At 37.7% G+C, this 14,365-nt stretch overlaps 1 long non-coding RNA gene across 9 annotated transcripts in view; it reads right to left on the reverse strand.

Annotated features, from left to right (window-relative positions):
• LOC110259987 (uncharacterized) overlaps positions 1-14,365 on the reverse strand; it is a 1,024,192-nt gene that overhangs the window by 488,148 nt on the left and 521,679 nt on the right. The gene's annotated exons all lie outside the window — the stretch shown is intronic.

Genomic DNA, 14,365 nt, shown 5'->3' on the forward strand with positions numbered 1-14,365 from the left:
TTACTAAGTAGTCATAGCTCTTCAAAAAATCAGTTAGTTTCAGTCAAAACCTGAAAGAACAAATGATGAACAGAAAAGAATGGCAGTAAGCTACAAGTTTTGGAATGAGGTTTATAGAGATAAAGCAGCTCAGCAAGATCTTTGCTTTGGAGTTACTCCAAAATTAAGGTATATGTACATTCACAAAAAAATAAGGAAATATTGACCAGAAATTGGAAAAAAAAAATTTATTTATTTATTTATTTATTTGTCTTTTTGCCATTTCTTGGGCCACTCCCGCGGCATATGGAGGTTCCCAGGCTAGGGGTCAAATTGGAGCTGTAGCCACCGGCCTACGCCAGAGCCACAGCAACGCGAGATCCGAGGCGCATCTGCAACCTACACCACAGCTCACGGCAACGCCGGATCATTAACCCACTGAGAAAGGGCAGGGATCGAACCCGCAACCTCATGGTTCCTGGTCGGATTTGTTAACCACTGCGCCACAACGGGAACTCCGGAAAAAAAATTTATATGAAAGTGTACACGCATGTGTGTGTGTGTGTTTGTGTGTGTGTTTTATATGTCTGAAAGACTAACATCATAAATTTTGATGAATCTAGTTGAATTACATTCCTTTTCTCCTTTTCTCTTTAAATCCAAGATTTAAAATATAGATGAGACTAGGAGTTCCCATCGTGGCGCAGTAGAAATGAATCCAACTAGGAACTATGAGGTTGTGGGTTTGATCCCTGGCCTCGCTCAGTGGGTTAAGGATCTGGCATTGCTGTGGCTGTGGTGTAGGCTGGCAGCTACAGCTCCAATTAGACCCCTAGCCTGGGAATCTCTGTATGCCATAGATGCAGCTCTAAAAAGACAAAAGTAAATAAATAAATAAAATAAAATCTAGATAAGACTAATTGAAATCAGTCAGGTGAAATCAGTCAGGTGGATATATAGATATATATACATAGATTCATGTTCCCATCTGAGATAAGAATAAGAAAACAGAAACTAAAGAACTAAGAAACAAAAAAGGATGCAAATTATTTTTTTAAAAGCAAGCAGTTTGCAGTCATTAGGATTAGTTTATTATGGCCATTAAATAATTTCTAGAATTCCTAATGCTAAAAGTGGGGAGCAGGGGGAGTGGGAAGAATAAGAGAAGATGAAGTGGAAAGAAAGAGACAAAAACAGGAGAGAAGTAGAAAGCTCAAAGATAAAGACTGGTGATTACTGAATATTTTCTTCTTGCTAGCTCTCATTTTAAAGCTAGTCTGTGTCTTTCCATTGATTTGTTACAGGTTAAATTTATTGAAAACTTCTAGAGAAACTTTCAAGTTGGAGATGACTAGCACCTATTAAGAGCCTTTTTAGTGCCACATTCTCTGCAAAATGCTTTACCTAAATTATCACATTGAAACCCATAATAGCCTTAGAATGTAGGCACTTCTATTATCAAAAATTTTAAAAGATAAGGACACTGTAGTACTGTAACATATCTCAGGTCACACAATGTGTTGATACCAAAGACTGGCTCTGCACAGGCTCAAAATCAGGGATTGCCACAGTAGTTACAAAGCCCCGTATGGGCCACAGGGCATCAAGGACATCAAGAATCCAAATTCACACTCACATGTTCAGGCACTGTTACCCAAAGCACAATACCGTGCCAATGTGGCTGGCTGCTAAGACGGTTCCTTTGATTTTATGCAGCTCCCAAACACTTTCACCTGAACCCTCCTTTTCTTTGGCTAGGATCCCACTTGGGGGAACTCTGGTATTCTTTTTTGCCTCCAAACCTTGGTAGATGCCATCACAGCTCACCCAAAAGTTTGTGGACTTTTGTGTGAGTGTATGGAGTCAATTCCATGATGGAGTAACCATAGATAAAATCATATCTAGCGATCGTTTTTTACTTAGAGATTCTTTTTTTGTTGTTGTTGTTGTGTTTTTATTTATTTATTTATTTTTGCTTTCTAGGGCCACACCCATGACATATGGAGGTTCCCAGGCTAGGGGTCCAATTGGAGCTGTAGTTGCTGGCCTACACAACACCCACAACAATGTCAGACCCAAGTCACATCTGTGATTTACACCACCATTCACAGCAATGCCAGATCCTTAACCCAGTGAGTGAGGCCAGGGATCAAACCGGCAGCCTCATGTATGCTAGTCAGATTTGTTTCCCTTGAGCCACAATGGGAACTCCTTTACTTAAAGATTCTTATCCTTAACTTACTGGCATCTATACTAGTGCTGACATTTACTCTGAAACCCTTTGAAACAACTTAGGTAAAATTCAACACCTTGAATAAGATTTTTGCCAGTGGGCTGGATCCCATCTTCTGGTAGAGAAATCTTAAAGTAACTCAATTTTGTGTGATTTTAGGTTCCGAATTATAAGACTCTAAATCAAATTTAGATTGCAAGCTGAAGGCAAAAAAATGCTTCCCTTTATCTCCTACAGCCTGGCTGTCTGATGGCTTGGTTCTAGCCTGAGTTTATCTTTCTTGATGAAAACACCAAGAGAAAATCAAAACAAGCTAATATTTGGGTCTATTTTGCACTACTTCTCCAATGATTATACATTATGATACCATATGGTCTCCAAGATGTAACAGGCAAAAACTTGACCAAAAGTTTACAACTACATATCATGGTCATCAGTTTTCCAACTTTTTTTTGTGTGTGTGTGTGTGTGTGTGTGTGTGTGTGTGTGTGTCTTTTTAGCTATTTCTTGGGCCACTCCCGCGGCATATGGAGATTCCCAGGCTAGGAGTCGAATCGGAGCTGTAGCCACCAGCCTACACCAGAGCCACAGCAACGCGGGATCCGAGCCGCGTCTGCAACCTACACCACAGCTCACGGCAACGCCGGATCGTCAACCCACTGAGCAAGGCCAGGGACCGAACCCACAACCTCATGGTTCCTAGTTGGATTTGTTAACCACTGCGCCACAACGGGAACTCCAGTTTTCCAACTTTTAATATCTGAGAACTTAATAGCTTCCTCCCATTTATTTCACCTAGCCAATGTCAAATTCTAGGTTCTATTTTGCAGGACCCAATTCCTGGTACCAAGTTCAATATGTCTTGATTCAGCTATACATAACAGATATCCCACAAATAACAGTGGCTTAAGCATTTTTTTTTTAATGGCCACACCACAGTATATGAAAATTCCCAGGCCAGGAATTGAATCTGTGCCACAGCTATGACCTATGCCATAGCTGCAGCAACACCAGACCCTTAACCCACTGTGCTGGGCTAGGGATGGAACCTGCACCTCCACAATGACCCAAGCTGCTGCAGTCAGATACTTAACCCACTGCACTACAGCGGGAATACCAATGATAGTTTTTTTCCTCTTGCAGGTCAAAGAACTACAAAAGGAGAGTATCCCAGGCAGGTATGGCAGTTTTATGGTTCAATGATGTACCCAGACCCTTTTTTTAGCCACCATCTCACCATCTTTAACACATGGCTTACATTCCCAAGACCATCATGTGCTGGTCCAAGATGCCTGCTAGAACTACAAGCATAATACTCCAACCTAAATAGCAAGAAAAAGAAATGGAGGGAGATAAGCACTCTGATATGTATAAGGAAATTTCAAAAATATTATACACAACATTTCTACTTAATTCTCAGAGGGAAGAACCTAGTCTTACAGACACACTCAGATGCAAAGGAGTGTGAAAAATGGCATCTTTTAGCTGGGTGGCTTGTGCCGATCTAAAACATCAGGATTTTTTATTAAGGACAAAAAAAAAGTTTTGATATGATTCTTACATACTATTTCTCAAAGATGTTTTAGAAATTTCTGATAGAAGATTAATCTTAATTTTGTGTCTACATTTGCCATCAAGCATGTTTAGCTATCAAAGCATTAAGTGATTTATTTCTATTTGCTTTATGTTGTTCACATAATTCACTAGAGGAATATCTGCAATTTCAAAACTTTTTGAAGATTAAAACTGTAAAAAAAAGAAAAAATATATTAATCCATTCAGATACATAAATATAATTAGCATGGAGCCCCTATCTATGATGGAAAAAATCTACCACCACAGGGAATTTGTTTGTCATAATTTGCTGAATAGAATAATATTTTCTTATTTCAATAATATTTATCATACTTAAAACTAATAACAGAAAGAAATTATTCCAAAAAATTATATTGCTGAGAGGAATCTTTGGCCAAAATTTAAACTGAATCAAATTTGTAAGTTTACAAAAAAAAAAAAAGAGTTACTTTCCCCATACCTATAAAGTTCTTGAATTTAGTTAGCACTAGACATAACAACATATTACAAGAAAGTCAGCTTGTTTTGCTGTTTATAGCCCCAAAAGTACTGGATATCTCCCAGGAAATTCCAGTCTTAGGAGGATTCCAACAAACATGCAGAACCGAGTGGTTCAGATTGAAGCACAGATTGGAATAAGAATGTGGACAGTATTCCAAGTTCAAAGTGTCTGATTTTTGAGATTCAGCCTTTATTCATACAGGCACCTACAGTGATATATTCATGAATAAAATCTGGAGATAATATAGAGTCAATATGTCAAGACATAATCCCCATTACTGGCATAATTAAAATTAAAATTTACCACTTTCACATAATCCATTATTTATTCTGAGGTAGATGGTAGTTGCATACAGTTGTTGTTGATGTTTTAATTTAAAAGACACTGTAAACAAATGGTTGAAATCCTGAGTGACACAAAATTATGAGATCACATATATCCACTTACTTGCATAAGTAAATTGTTCTTAAAATATGTTTAAAATAGGCTTTTGGCAATCATTCATGTGTTATTTAGTAACATTTTCATTATAGAGTATAATCAATGCATTTAATAAAGGTATTTAAGACTCTAAAAAGCAGGCAATATACATTAAGCCATAAATTAGTGGGTTATTTCTGTAATATAAAGTTAAACATTCATATTAAGTAGTCCTCCCTCCTTTTGACTCTATGTTCTTAGTTTTCTTAATTTCTTTATCTAGTAAGTATCTAGCACATGGGAGGTATTTAATAAATAAGGTTAAGTAATAAGTAGGTCAGTGGTAATATTAGAATTACCTTTGTACAAAGAGATGCATTAAGAAGCAATGTAGGTCATTCCTACGGAGCCTGAGTAACCGGTTCTGATACTGGCAAAGTGTTCATTTTGACTAATGCTAAAGAATACTCATTATAAACATGGGCAATTTTAACTTTCTGCAGTCAGTATCAGATATAGAGATGACAAAATAATTCAATCATATTGCTACATTTTAATCACTAAGTAGAGACAAGGTCTTTTAAGATTTTCAGCCATTACAAAACCTTTATGTACTCAGTAACTAGAAAAACCTGTTAACAAGTAAAAGTTACCAATAAGCCAATTTTGTTTTACTGTTATCCATTGATTTGGGATGGATGGGAGAAGAAAACTTATCAGATCTATTGATTTAATTTGATAATTTATATATGTCATTCTAAAGAATCTGTGATAGCATATGAAAAATGAACTGGAGATCACTGATAACTATTTCATTAATTTTCCAGTATATAATATTTTTACCCCCTTCCATATTCTACTTGAACCTGGAAAGATACGTTTTCCTTGTCTTCAGTATTTGATGTATATATTTCCTATTTCACCATCTCATTAGCAGACAGAAAGAAAACTAAGACAGAAAAAATGGAAAGAAAAAAACTTATAGATGACATGATTAATAGACAATCAGAGAATAATAGTTTTTTGTCCATAAAAATGGAAGCGTGAAGCTCACATTTATTTCCTCTCATGGCATTGTTGTAAGAAGCACACAGAACAATGTTTATCAAATACCTTTAAAGTATGAAGAATTCTATTGTAAATTGTCAGCTTTATGAAAAAACAATCCAAAACAGGACATACAATGTTCATCAAAGAGATAAACTAGGACTTTATTATTGGCATTTCAAAATGATTATTTGCTTTATAAACAAAACTGCCACAGGAGTACTATTTTCATTTAAGGGAAGTATGAAAGAGGAGAAAGAGAAAGACAGAGAATTCTAGATCTCTCTGGGGATAAATTATTACTCAATTTATTGGTTCTTGGCATAAAATGCTTAGTAGAAATCTTTCTTTGAATCATTCAGATTATATTAGGAAGCAGGTCACAACTTATTACCAATGTGAATTATACACCACTGTGTTTCACCAAGAAGGCATCTGAGTGCCCTCTTGGGAAGATTCTTGTGCTCCAAGCACTGGACTATTCCAGAAGTCACCAGCGGCTCTTAGTCTGTGTGAATGGTGACTCAAGGAGCCAAGCCCCATTCAGTCTGGACAGCCCGAAAAGACAGCCCTGGTCAAGAAACAGTGAGCCTGTTTCCAGTGACTGAGACTCAGGCAATGACTCTGGGACAAATGAGCAAGGCTCTAGGGATATGTGTGAAACTTAAGACAGCAGAGCCCTTTCCTACCTTAAGGCTTTCTAACACATCTCTTAAATAAAAGACCACTAATTTCATTTTGGTGGAGTATAACAGGAACACAATTATTACATTAAGGAAGAGTTGCAATTGTTTTCTGTCACTTGGCTACTTCAAAGACCTAATATCAAAGCCAATTTAGGGATGTATTTCACATTCCCTTTATTCTAAACTCTCAGTAAAATCAAGAATATGTTTTTACCAGCCATCTACTTTGAATACTTCAAAAAGCTAGTAGCTCTGGGTAGATGGAAATATGTATGAGTTGTGTGTTTTAAATATGACTTGTGTTTATGTTTTAAGATCACAGACTACTTAAGAGTTGCCTCATACAGATTCCTTTCTTTGAGGTATTTATCTCCTTTGGAATTTTGTTCCTGACTAGGATGAAAAGACTATAAAACATTCCAAACAGTATGGCTTCATTAGCTAATTATTTTGCAAACTAAAATGAAATCCAAACCAAATGCAAAATTTAGAATTTACTAATAGTTTGTAAATGATTTAATTTTGTGTATGATTCCATCTGATTTCATCTCTTATTCCCCTTCAAAAAAATCATTGTTTAGAGAAAATCTTCTCTATCCCTCCCTTTGTACTCCCATCTCCAGATTTCAGTTTTCCACATGTTGTTGTCCTGGGGAGTAAGTCAAGAAAGTTAGCCAGTAGGATATGTTGACATTCCACACACAGTGATACTTATGTGCGCGATACTGTTTTCTATCCCAGCCTGCGTGCAGGCATTCACACATATACACTCCTAAGCCAGTCACTGAAGATTACAACCGTTCTTCTGGAAATAATCCTCAGGAATGACTGAGTAAAAGATATCATTTGTTAAGCCTGTTTTCTCTTGATTTCTCCTTCCTCCTTTTCCTTCCTTCTTTCTCTCCTTCCTTCCTTCTTTTCTCTCTCCCTCCCTCTTTCCCTTTCTTCCATTCATTCTCATTTTTTTTTTCCTGGAGAGTTCTCTGAAGTTCAACAGTGATTTCTTTAATTAAGCGGAAAACAAAAACAGGAGAGAACCAGAAGGAATAGTAAACAGTTCCCTCCACTGCCTAAGGGGTTAGTTACAAAATAAACATCTCACAGACTGGGCCACATCTCCCATAATGAGACAGTTCTGGTTAGAGAGACTGCAACTTAAGTCCCCCCATTAAGGGCATTCACTTGGAAAAATTAAGTGACCCACTTGTATCGACTAAAGAGTCTTGCAGAGGTTTTTCACAACCACCTACAACATTTTTTGACAATCCGCCTTGTACTTACCACTGCCCACCTTGAGGGCTCTCTGCATTTTGTTTTTAATAGTTCAGCCTTCTCACTTGTGACTCAAAGTCCAAGCTCTTCCTGTTAAGCCTCTATATAAAATAAAACCCCTAAGCCCAGAGAAAAGGAAAGAGGTAAGCAAGTATTCAGTTTGATTTTTGGTGGAACATAGAGAGGCAAGAAATTAGTATTATTATTTTTTCCTTCTTCAAGCCAAAACATTTTAGTAGAAAGATTGCTCACATTCATAAAATTTGCCTTGAGCTCCATGGAAGAAAGATGCTACATAAAATCTAAAAATAAACAATGATCAAAATGCCTTAGAATAAAAAGGACATTCTAATAATGACTAAGAAATGGAAGGAGAAGTCATACTAAGATATTTTTTGCAAACCAGAGGCACATCACACATCATAAGTACTAAGACCAGAGTTCCCATTGTGGCTCAGTGGGTTAAGAACCCAACATAGTGTCCATAAGGATGCAGGTTCAATCCCCGGCCTCACTCAGTGGGTTAAGGATCCAGCATTACCACAAGATGTGGTTATGTAGCAGATGTGTCTCAGATCCCGCTTTGTTATGACTGTGGTGTAGGCTGGAAGCTGAGCTCTGATTCAACCCCTAGCCCCTTCCATGTGCAGCACATGCGGTCGTAAAAAAGAAAAATATTATGACCTATCAAAATTAGGCCACTATCTCTAATGTAGTGAGTACAGACAAACTATTAATGAATGTAAAATGCTATCTCTATTAAGTCATAAAGAAACAGAAGTGACACACTAACTTGGCTGAAGTCATTGGAAAAACAACTGAATTGTAGCTTGATGTTTCCAAGCAAGAAAAACTCAAAAGGGGTCATATTCCATAATACTAAAGGTGACAGAAGACAAAAATCTAAACCATCATTTGTCTGCCTTTCAAGCTACAATTAGGGGTCACTAATTTATGAAGGTGTTTGTTCACTTGTTAGCCAGAATAGCAGTAAATACTGAGACACGTGATTCACAACCAGTTCTCTTCTGTCCTCTGAGCCTATTTCTCTGACCCACTCATAAAAGGCATTTTTCTTTCTGCAAAAATGAAATCACTGATGTCTGCTCTCTGTTTTGACCACTGTGTCCAGAACCAAAGAAAAATACACCCATATACATTTGCTTCCCCCAATGGGAAACATGCACTTTTATATTATATTTTATTTTAATTTATTTGCTTTTTAGGGCCACACCCACAGCATATGAGGTTCCCAGGCTAGGGATCAAATCAGAGCTACAGCTGCCAGCCTACGTATGCCACAGTCACAGCAACGCGGGATCTGAGCCACGTTTGTGACCTACACCACTGCTCACAGCAATGTTGGATCCCTAACCCGCTGAACGAGGCCAGGAATCCAATCCACAACCTCATGGTTACTACACAGATTCGTTTCCTCTGTGCCACAATGGGAACTCCCCGGAAATGTGCACTTTAAAATGTCACTTTAAAAAATAAATTATTGCATAAGTATCTTGGGAGGGAAGCGGGAGCTAGGAGACCTAGAACACCTTGGTTTACTACAAGGATGGCTGGGTCTTCGCTGTTACCATTTACATATGCTTGCTATTGCTTCTTTGTTATCTTCAGCTTTAATATCTCTCTTCTCTGTTCCAACTAACCAAACCCAATGTGGCTTTCACAGCCCTGCCTTGGTACCAGCTTTTTCTCATTCTTTAGAAATCTTCTTTGAAAATAACAGCATTAAATTGTCTCCTTTCTTGGAATACTTTTTGCAGGTAGGTGTTACAATGCCCTACCTCACATATATAACTTTGTTTTATGTAGGTTAGCCTTGACATACATTCATTTGTTCCACCAGCATTTACTGAGTGACTACTATGGGCCAGGTGAGCACTCTAGCTGCTGGGAATACAGAAGTAAACTTGACAGACAGAAAGCCCTGTTCTAATTGGAGCTTATATTTATTGCGATTTGCAGACAATAAACAACATAAATGAGTTACAGTGCCAGGTAGCGACACTGCTAAGAGGAAAAGCTAGAGCAGAGAAAGGGGATGAGAAATCTCATAATGAAGATACATGCTGGGGGGAGACAGTGTATATTTGTGGATAGACTTGTTATTTATCTCATTTTGATGAAGACAGTTGAAAACTTCCTTACGAACTGGCATAAGGAAAAGCTTTTGAAAACTACCACTACATAGTTCTTAAAACAGTGATGAATGTAATACAAGTAACAATAAATAGTCACTAATTAATTCTCTAAGTTTTTGCCATTGTTTTGCTCTATAAGTAAGTGGTTTTTCCCTCTAACTCTTATTTTCTATGAGAAAGAAATGAAAAGATATTAACACTATGCTTAAAAAGTGGTGGTATTTTGAAGTCTAAGGTCTTAAATTTTTAATTATCCCCTATTACTCATTTACTCTGTGACCTTGGCCAAATCACCTTTTCTCGGCATCCCTTTCATTATTTGTAAAACAGTAATCATTACACCTGCTTCACAGAATAAAGACGGATAAGGCCGGATACTTGACAATATTGGTAAGCTGTTAGGCAACTGGTGGTTATTGCTATTATTCAATGAGAAGTTTGGAGGAAAAGCAATTTCCATGATGTCCAGTTAGAAGGACATATGTAGGAGTTCCCATCGTGGCACAGCAGAAATGAATCCAACTAGGAATCATGAGGTTGCAGGTTCGATCCCTGGCCTTGCTCAGTGGGTTACAGATCTGGAGTTGCTGTGAGCTGTGGTGTAGGTCACAGATGCGGCTCGGATCCCATGATGCTGCGGCTGTGGTATCGGCTGGCGGCTACAGCTCCAATTAGACCCCTAACCTGGGAACCTCCATATGCCACGGGTGTAGCTCTGAAAAGCCAAAAAAAAAAAAAAAAAAAAAGAACACATGTAAAAGGAGGAATCTTAGTCTGTAAAGAGCACTAGAAGTGCAAGAACATGCTTACAACATTTTCACAAGGCAATATTTTGAAAGTTGCCCAGAGGCTTCAACCAATAAAAGCCAAAGTTGCCACTGAATGAGAATAAATCTCCAGAAACTATATAGTATCTGTTCCTTGTAGTTTATCCTTAAATGGAGAAAAGCAAGCATACTCAGGGATAAATACCAAGAAATACAAAGCCAACCAGCCCTGAAATCATTAGGGAACTTGAGGCAAGCCACATACTTTTGTTTCAATAACTAAGTGAACACATGCTTGACTCAGGCCTGCTCCTGGATACTTAATGGCTTATAGTTAACTCTACAGGGTCAAGGTCTTACTACTTCCCTGATGATGGTCCCTGGCACCTAATGGCTCCACATCCTTATTCTCAAGTCTACAGTAACCACATTTGTCATTATACCTCAGTATTTGAAAAACCATGTGTCCCCAAAAGCTGTGAAAAAAGATCCAGGTGTCTGTTACCATTAGCAAGATGTCTATTGTGTGGCTCTTTGTTCTGTACCTAACTGAAGCACACTAAAATGCAAAGATGGAGTAGGGACGTCAAAAAGTATGCCTGAATTCCTCAACCATTTCTGAAAAGAACCAAGGTTAAATTTTTTGGATTCCACTCAGAGAAAGAAAAATCTGAAGCTAAGTATCTGGATTAAAGACTCTTTAGAGGGAATAAGAAAAGTCTTGTGTTTACAATAGAGGTCCAAAGGAAGGCTCTCTCTGTATCTTTTCTCATGGCATTAGGAAAACAGGCTCTCACCAGAGCACGATCCATGTAGCCCAGCTGTCGAAGTCAGTGGTGACACTGTGATCCCAAATCCTTTTGGCATTCTCAGTGATAACTACTCCACATTAGATTTTTTTTTTCTCAAGCCAATGTCTTTTCAAGCCAAAATTGTGCTTTGGTGGACCCTTGGAATAGTGAGTGTTCAGTGAACCGCACAGCTGCCACAGGGATAAGTATTCCAGATGTTGGGAATCAGAGGTTAAACTGGGTTTTGTTTGCATTACTAACAGACACCTTTCTACTTAAATCAGAAAGACTCATGGGCCAGCAGGAAGTGACACACAACCTCAGAGGTGTTTACTGTCCACAGTCTGTAATAGCCTCTCACTCCACACACAGTTGTAACTGCAGAGATGTCCTTGGACATGTGTTCCCAGCCCTAAATAATCTCCATAAACTTAGCCATAAATCTAGCTACAGCTAAACGTGAGAGTTTCTGTTTTGTTATTATAGATCTTAATCCTCCGTGTGGAACATCACTCATTCCACAAGAAAAAGGAGAAGAAAGGCACTGAACAATAAAATCAGCAATGCGTCTCCTCAAATCATGAAACAGCCAAGAGTGAGCTCCACGGAAAGTAAGTATAACCAGAATGTGGAACAAAGTCTCTCTCAAGCCCATCATAAAACTGTGGTCTAGTCAGGCTGCCTCTGCTTAGTAGTAAGGCCTTTTTGCTGGTGAAAGGTTGTAAATGCAGAGGAATGAGTATATTTCTTTTGCTGCGACTATTAGTAGCCTGGAAGCAAGTAAGGAGAGAAGATGATAAAAGTTCATATCAACTTTTTTAATATCATTATCTAAAAGTGATATTATTTTTTCTTTGTAAAACCATATAGTAGATGGCAAACGTATAACCAGTTTTACTATTCAGTGATAAGTTCCACAAATTTACATAGTAATGGCAAATAACAGTACTCAGCCACACTGACTTATATGATAGCTGCTTAAATAAGGAAAATATAGAAACAAAATTTTGACTAAAGCTGAGAAATAATCAGTTTTATCTTTAGGCCTAGCCTTGGTATATGTAGATACAGAATGAATCAAAATAAGGCATGAAGAGAATTCTAGATAGACATAGAGGACTGCATATGTATTGCTTAACCATGTTTTTCTCCTAAAAACCACAGTAAAAAGATTGAAAAAGATTACTACATACTCAAGAGGTAAACACAACAGGGAGAGGAGACAATTGGAATTTTTTTAAAACAAGGAAGCTAGAAAGAAAGGCTAAATATAACTGACACAGCAGAAACACCAGCCCGGAAGGGAGTCCCAGAAGTGAAACATCACACTAGGGTTATTGAGAGCCTTAGAATATGGATACAATGTGGCTTAAAGGGGTAAGGACCCGATGTTGTCGCAGTGAGGATGTGAGTTTGATCCCTGGCCTTGCTCAGTGGATTAAGGGTCTAGCATTGCCACAAGCTGCAGCATAGGTCTCAGATGCAACTCAGAGCCTGTGTTGCCATGGCTGTGGCACAGACCAAAGCTGCTGCTCTGAATCCACCCCTGCCCTGTGGAATTCCAAATGCCACAGGTAGAGGCATAAAAAGGGACAAAAAAAAAAAAAGAAAAGAAAAGAAAACGGACACATCAAGAACTGATGAAGGTTAAGTACACACTTAAAAGTCTATAAGAACTAGCTAAGAGTTTGGTTAAGAAACAAAGAGAAATTTACACCCTATCTGCTCAGAGGTAGCACTTTCCTTACTCCTAGGAGAAGACTACAATTTTACTTTCTAGGGACACTGAAGAGCAGAAGCCCTAGAAACAAGAAAACCAGGTCCAGAGGAGGGCTGGGATTTAATTCAAGAGCGAGGAAGGACAAGTGAAAGTTGATATTCTGAGTACAACTCCAGCCTCTTCCTTTGCAAAATTCTAGGAAGAATGGCACTCAGGCTTATATTGCCAGGCAAAAAGATGGGAGACTTACTCTGGGGAGAAAGGCCCTTCAAAGGATGCCATCTGGGGACCCTCATTGACGAATTTCAACTCTGTCACTCTACTGGGAAACCTAGCAATGAGCAAGTTCCACACATGAATACAGAGCTCCCTGTCAGCCTCTTAGTCTTCATTAATAAATATGAATAGTCCACTAGATGTTGAAAGATAACATGAAATAAATAAATAAATAAATAAATAAATAGAATAAAACTGAAGACATGAAGGCAAGGAAGAAAGAAATAAACCTATAAAACCTATCATCAGTATCTTTATAAGAAAAGATTATATTAATGCAATAAGATAATGCTTTAAAAACCAGGGGGAAAAAAGAGCTATTTAAAATAAAAATATGATAACAAGAAAGAAAAATTCAGTAGACATGCTAGAAGAAAAATTTGAGGAAGCTCCATAAAGCAGAACAAAAAGGAAGAAAGTTGGAAAGAAAAAGGAAGGAAAGAAGGAAGGAATGAATGAATGAACAAAGAAGGAAGGAAAGAAAAGAACAGGATAATGAAATTTTTGATCACTAGAGATACAGTGAAAATTCTAAAAACTTTCAAATTAAAAAAAATGTTTAGTTTTATAAAAACAACATAACAAATTATAGACAGCAGACAATAAGAAAATAGAGTGCCTTCAGTTTTCTCAAATGCAGCACTGGAAGATAGATAAAATGCCTACAAAATTCTGAATAAAAATTATTTCCCATCTATAATCCTATACCCATCAAGTTATCAAATAAGTCTGAGAGTAGAATTTGCATTTAAGAGATGCAAATTCTCCAAAAAAAAAGAAAAATATGTATCTTTTCTTAGTGACCTACTGGAAAAGGTGCCCAAACAAAATGCGCATGTAGGCCAAAATGAAGGAATATTTGGGATTCAGCAAATAGGGACCAACCAAGAAAGAGAGATTAGAACAGACCCTTCGAGAGGATAAGGGGACATGCCAGGACA

Source organism: Sus scrofa, chromosome 1, assembly GCF_054392235.1.
Source record: "Sus scrofa isolate SSC_HxYL_T2T_F1_AM1 chromosome 1, Sscrofa_HxYL_maternal_Yorkshire_Landrace_v2.0, whole genome shotgun sequence".
NCBI classification, from domain to species: Eukaryota; Metazoa; Chordata; class Mammalia; order Artiodactyla; family Suidae; genus Sus; species Sus scrofa.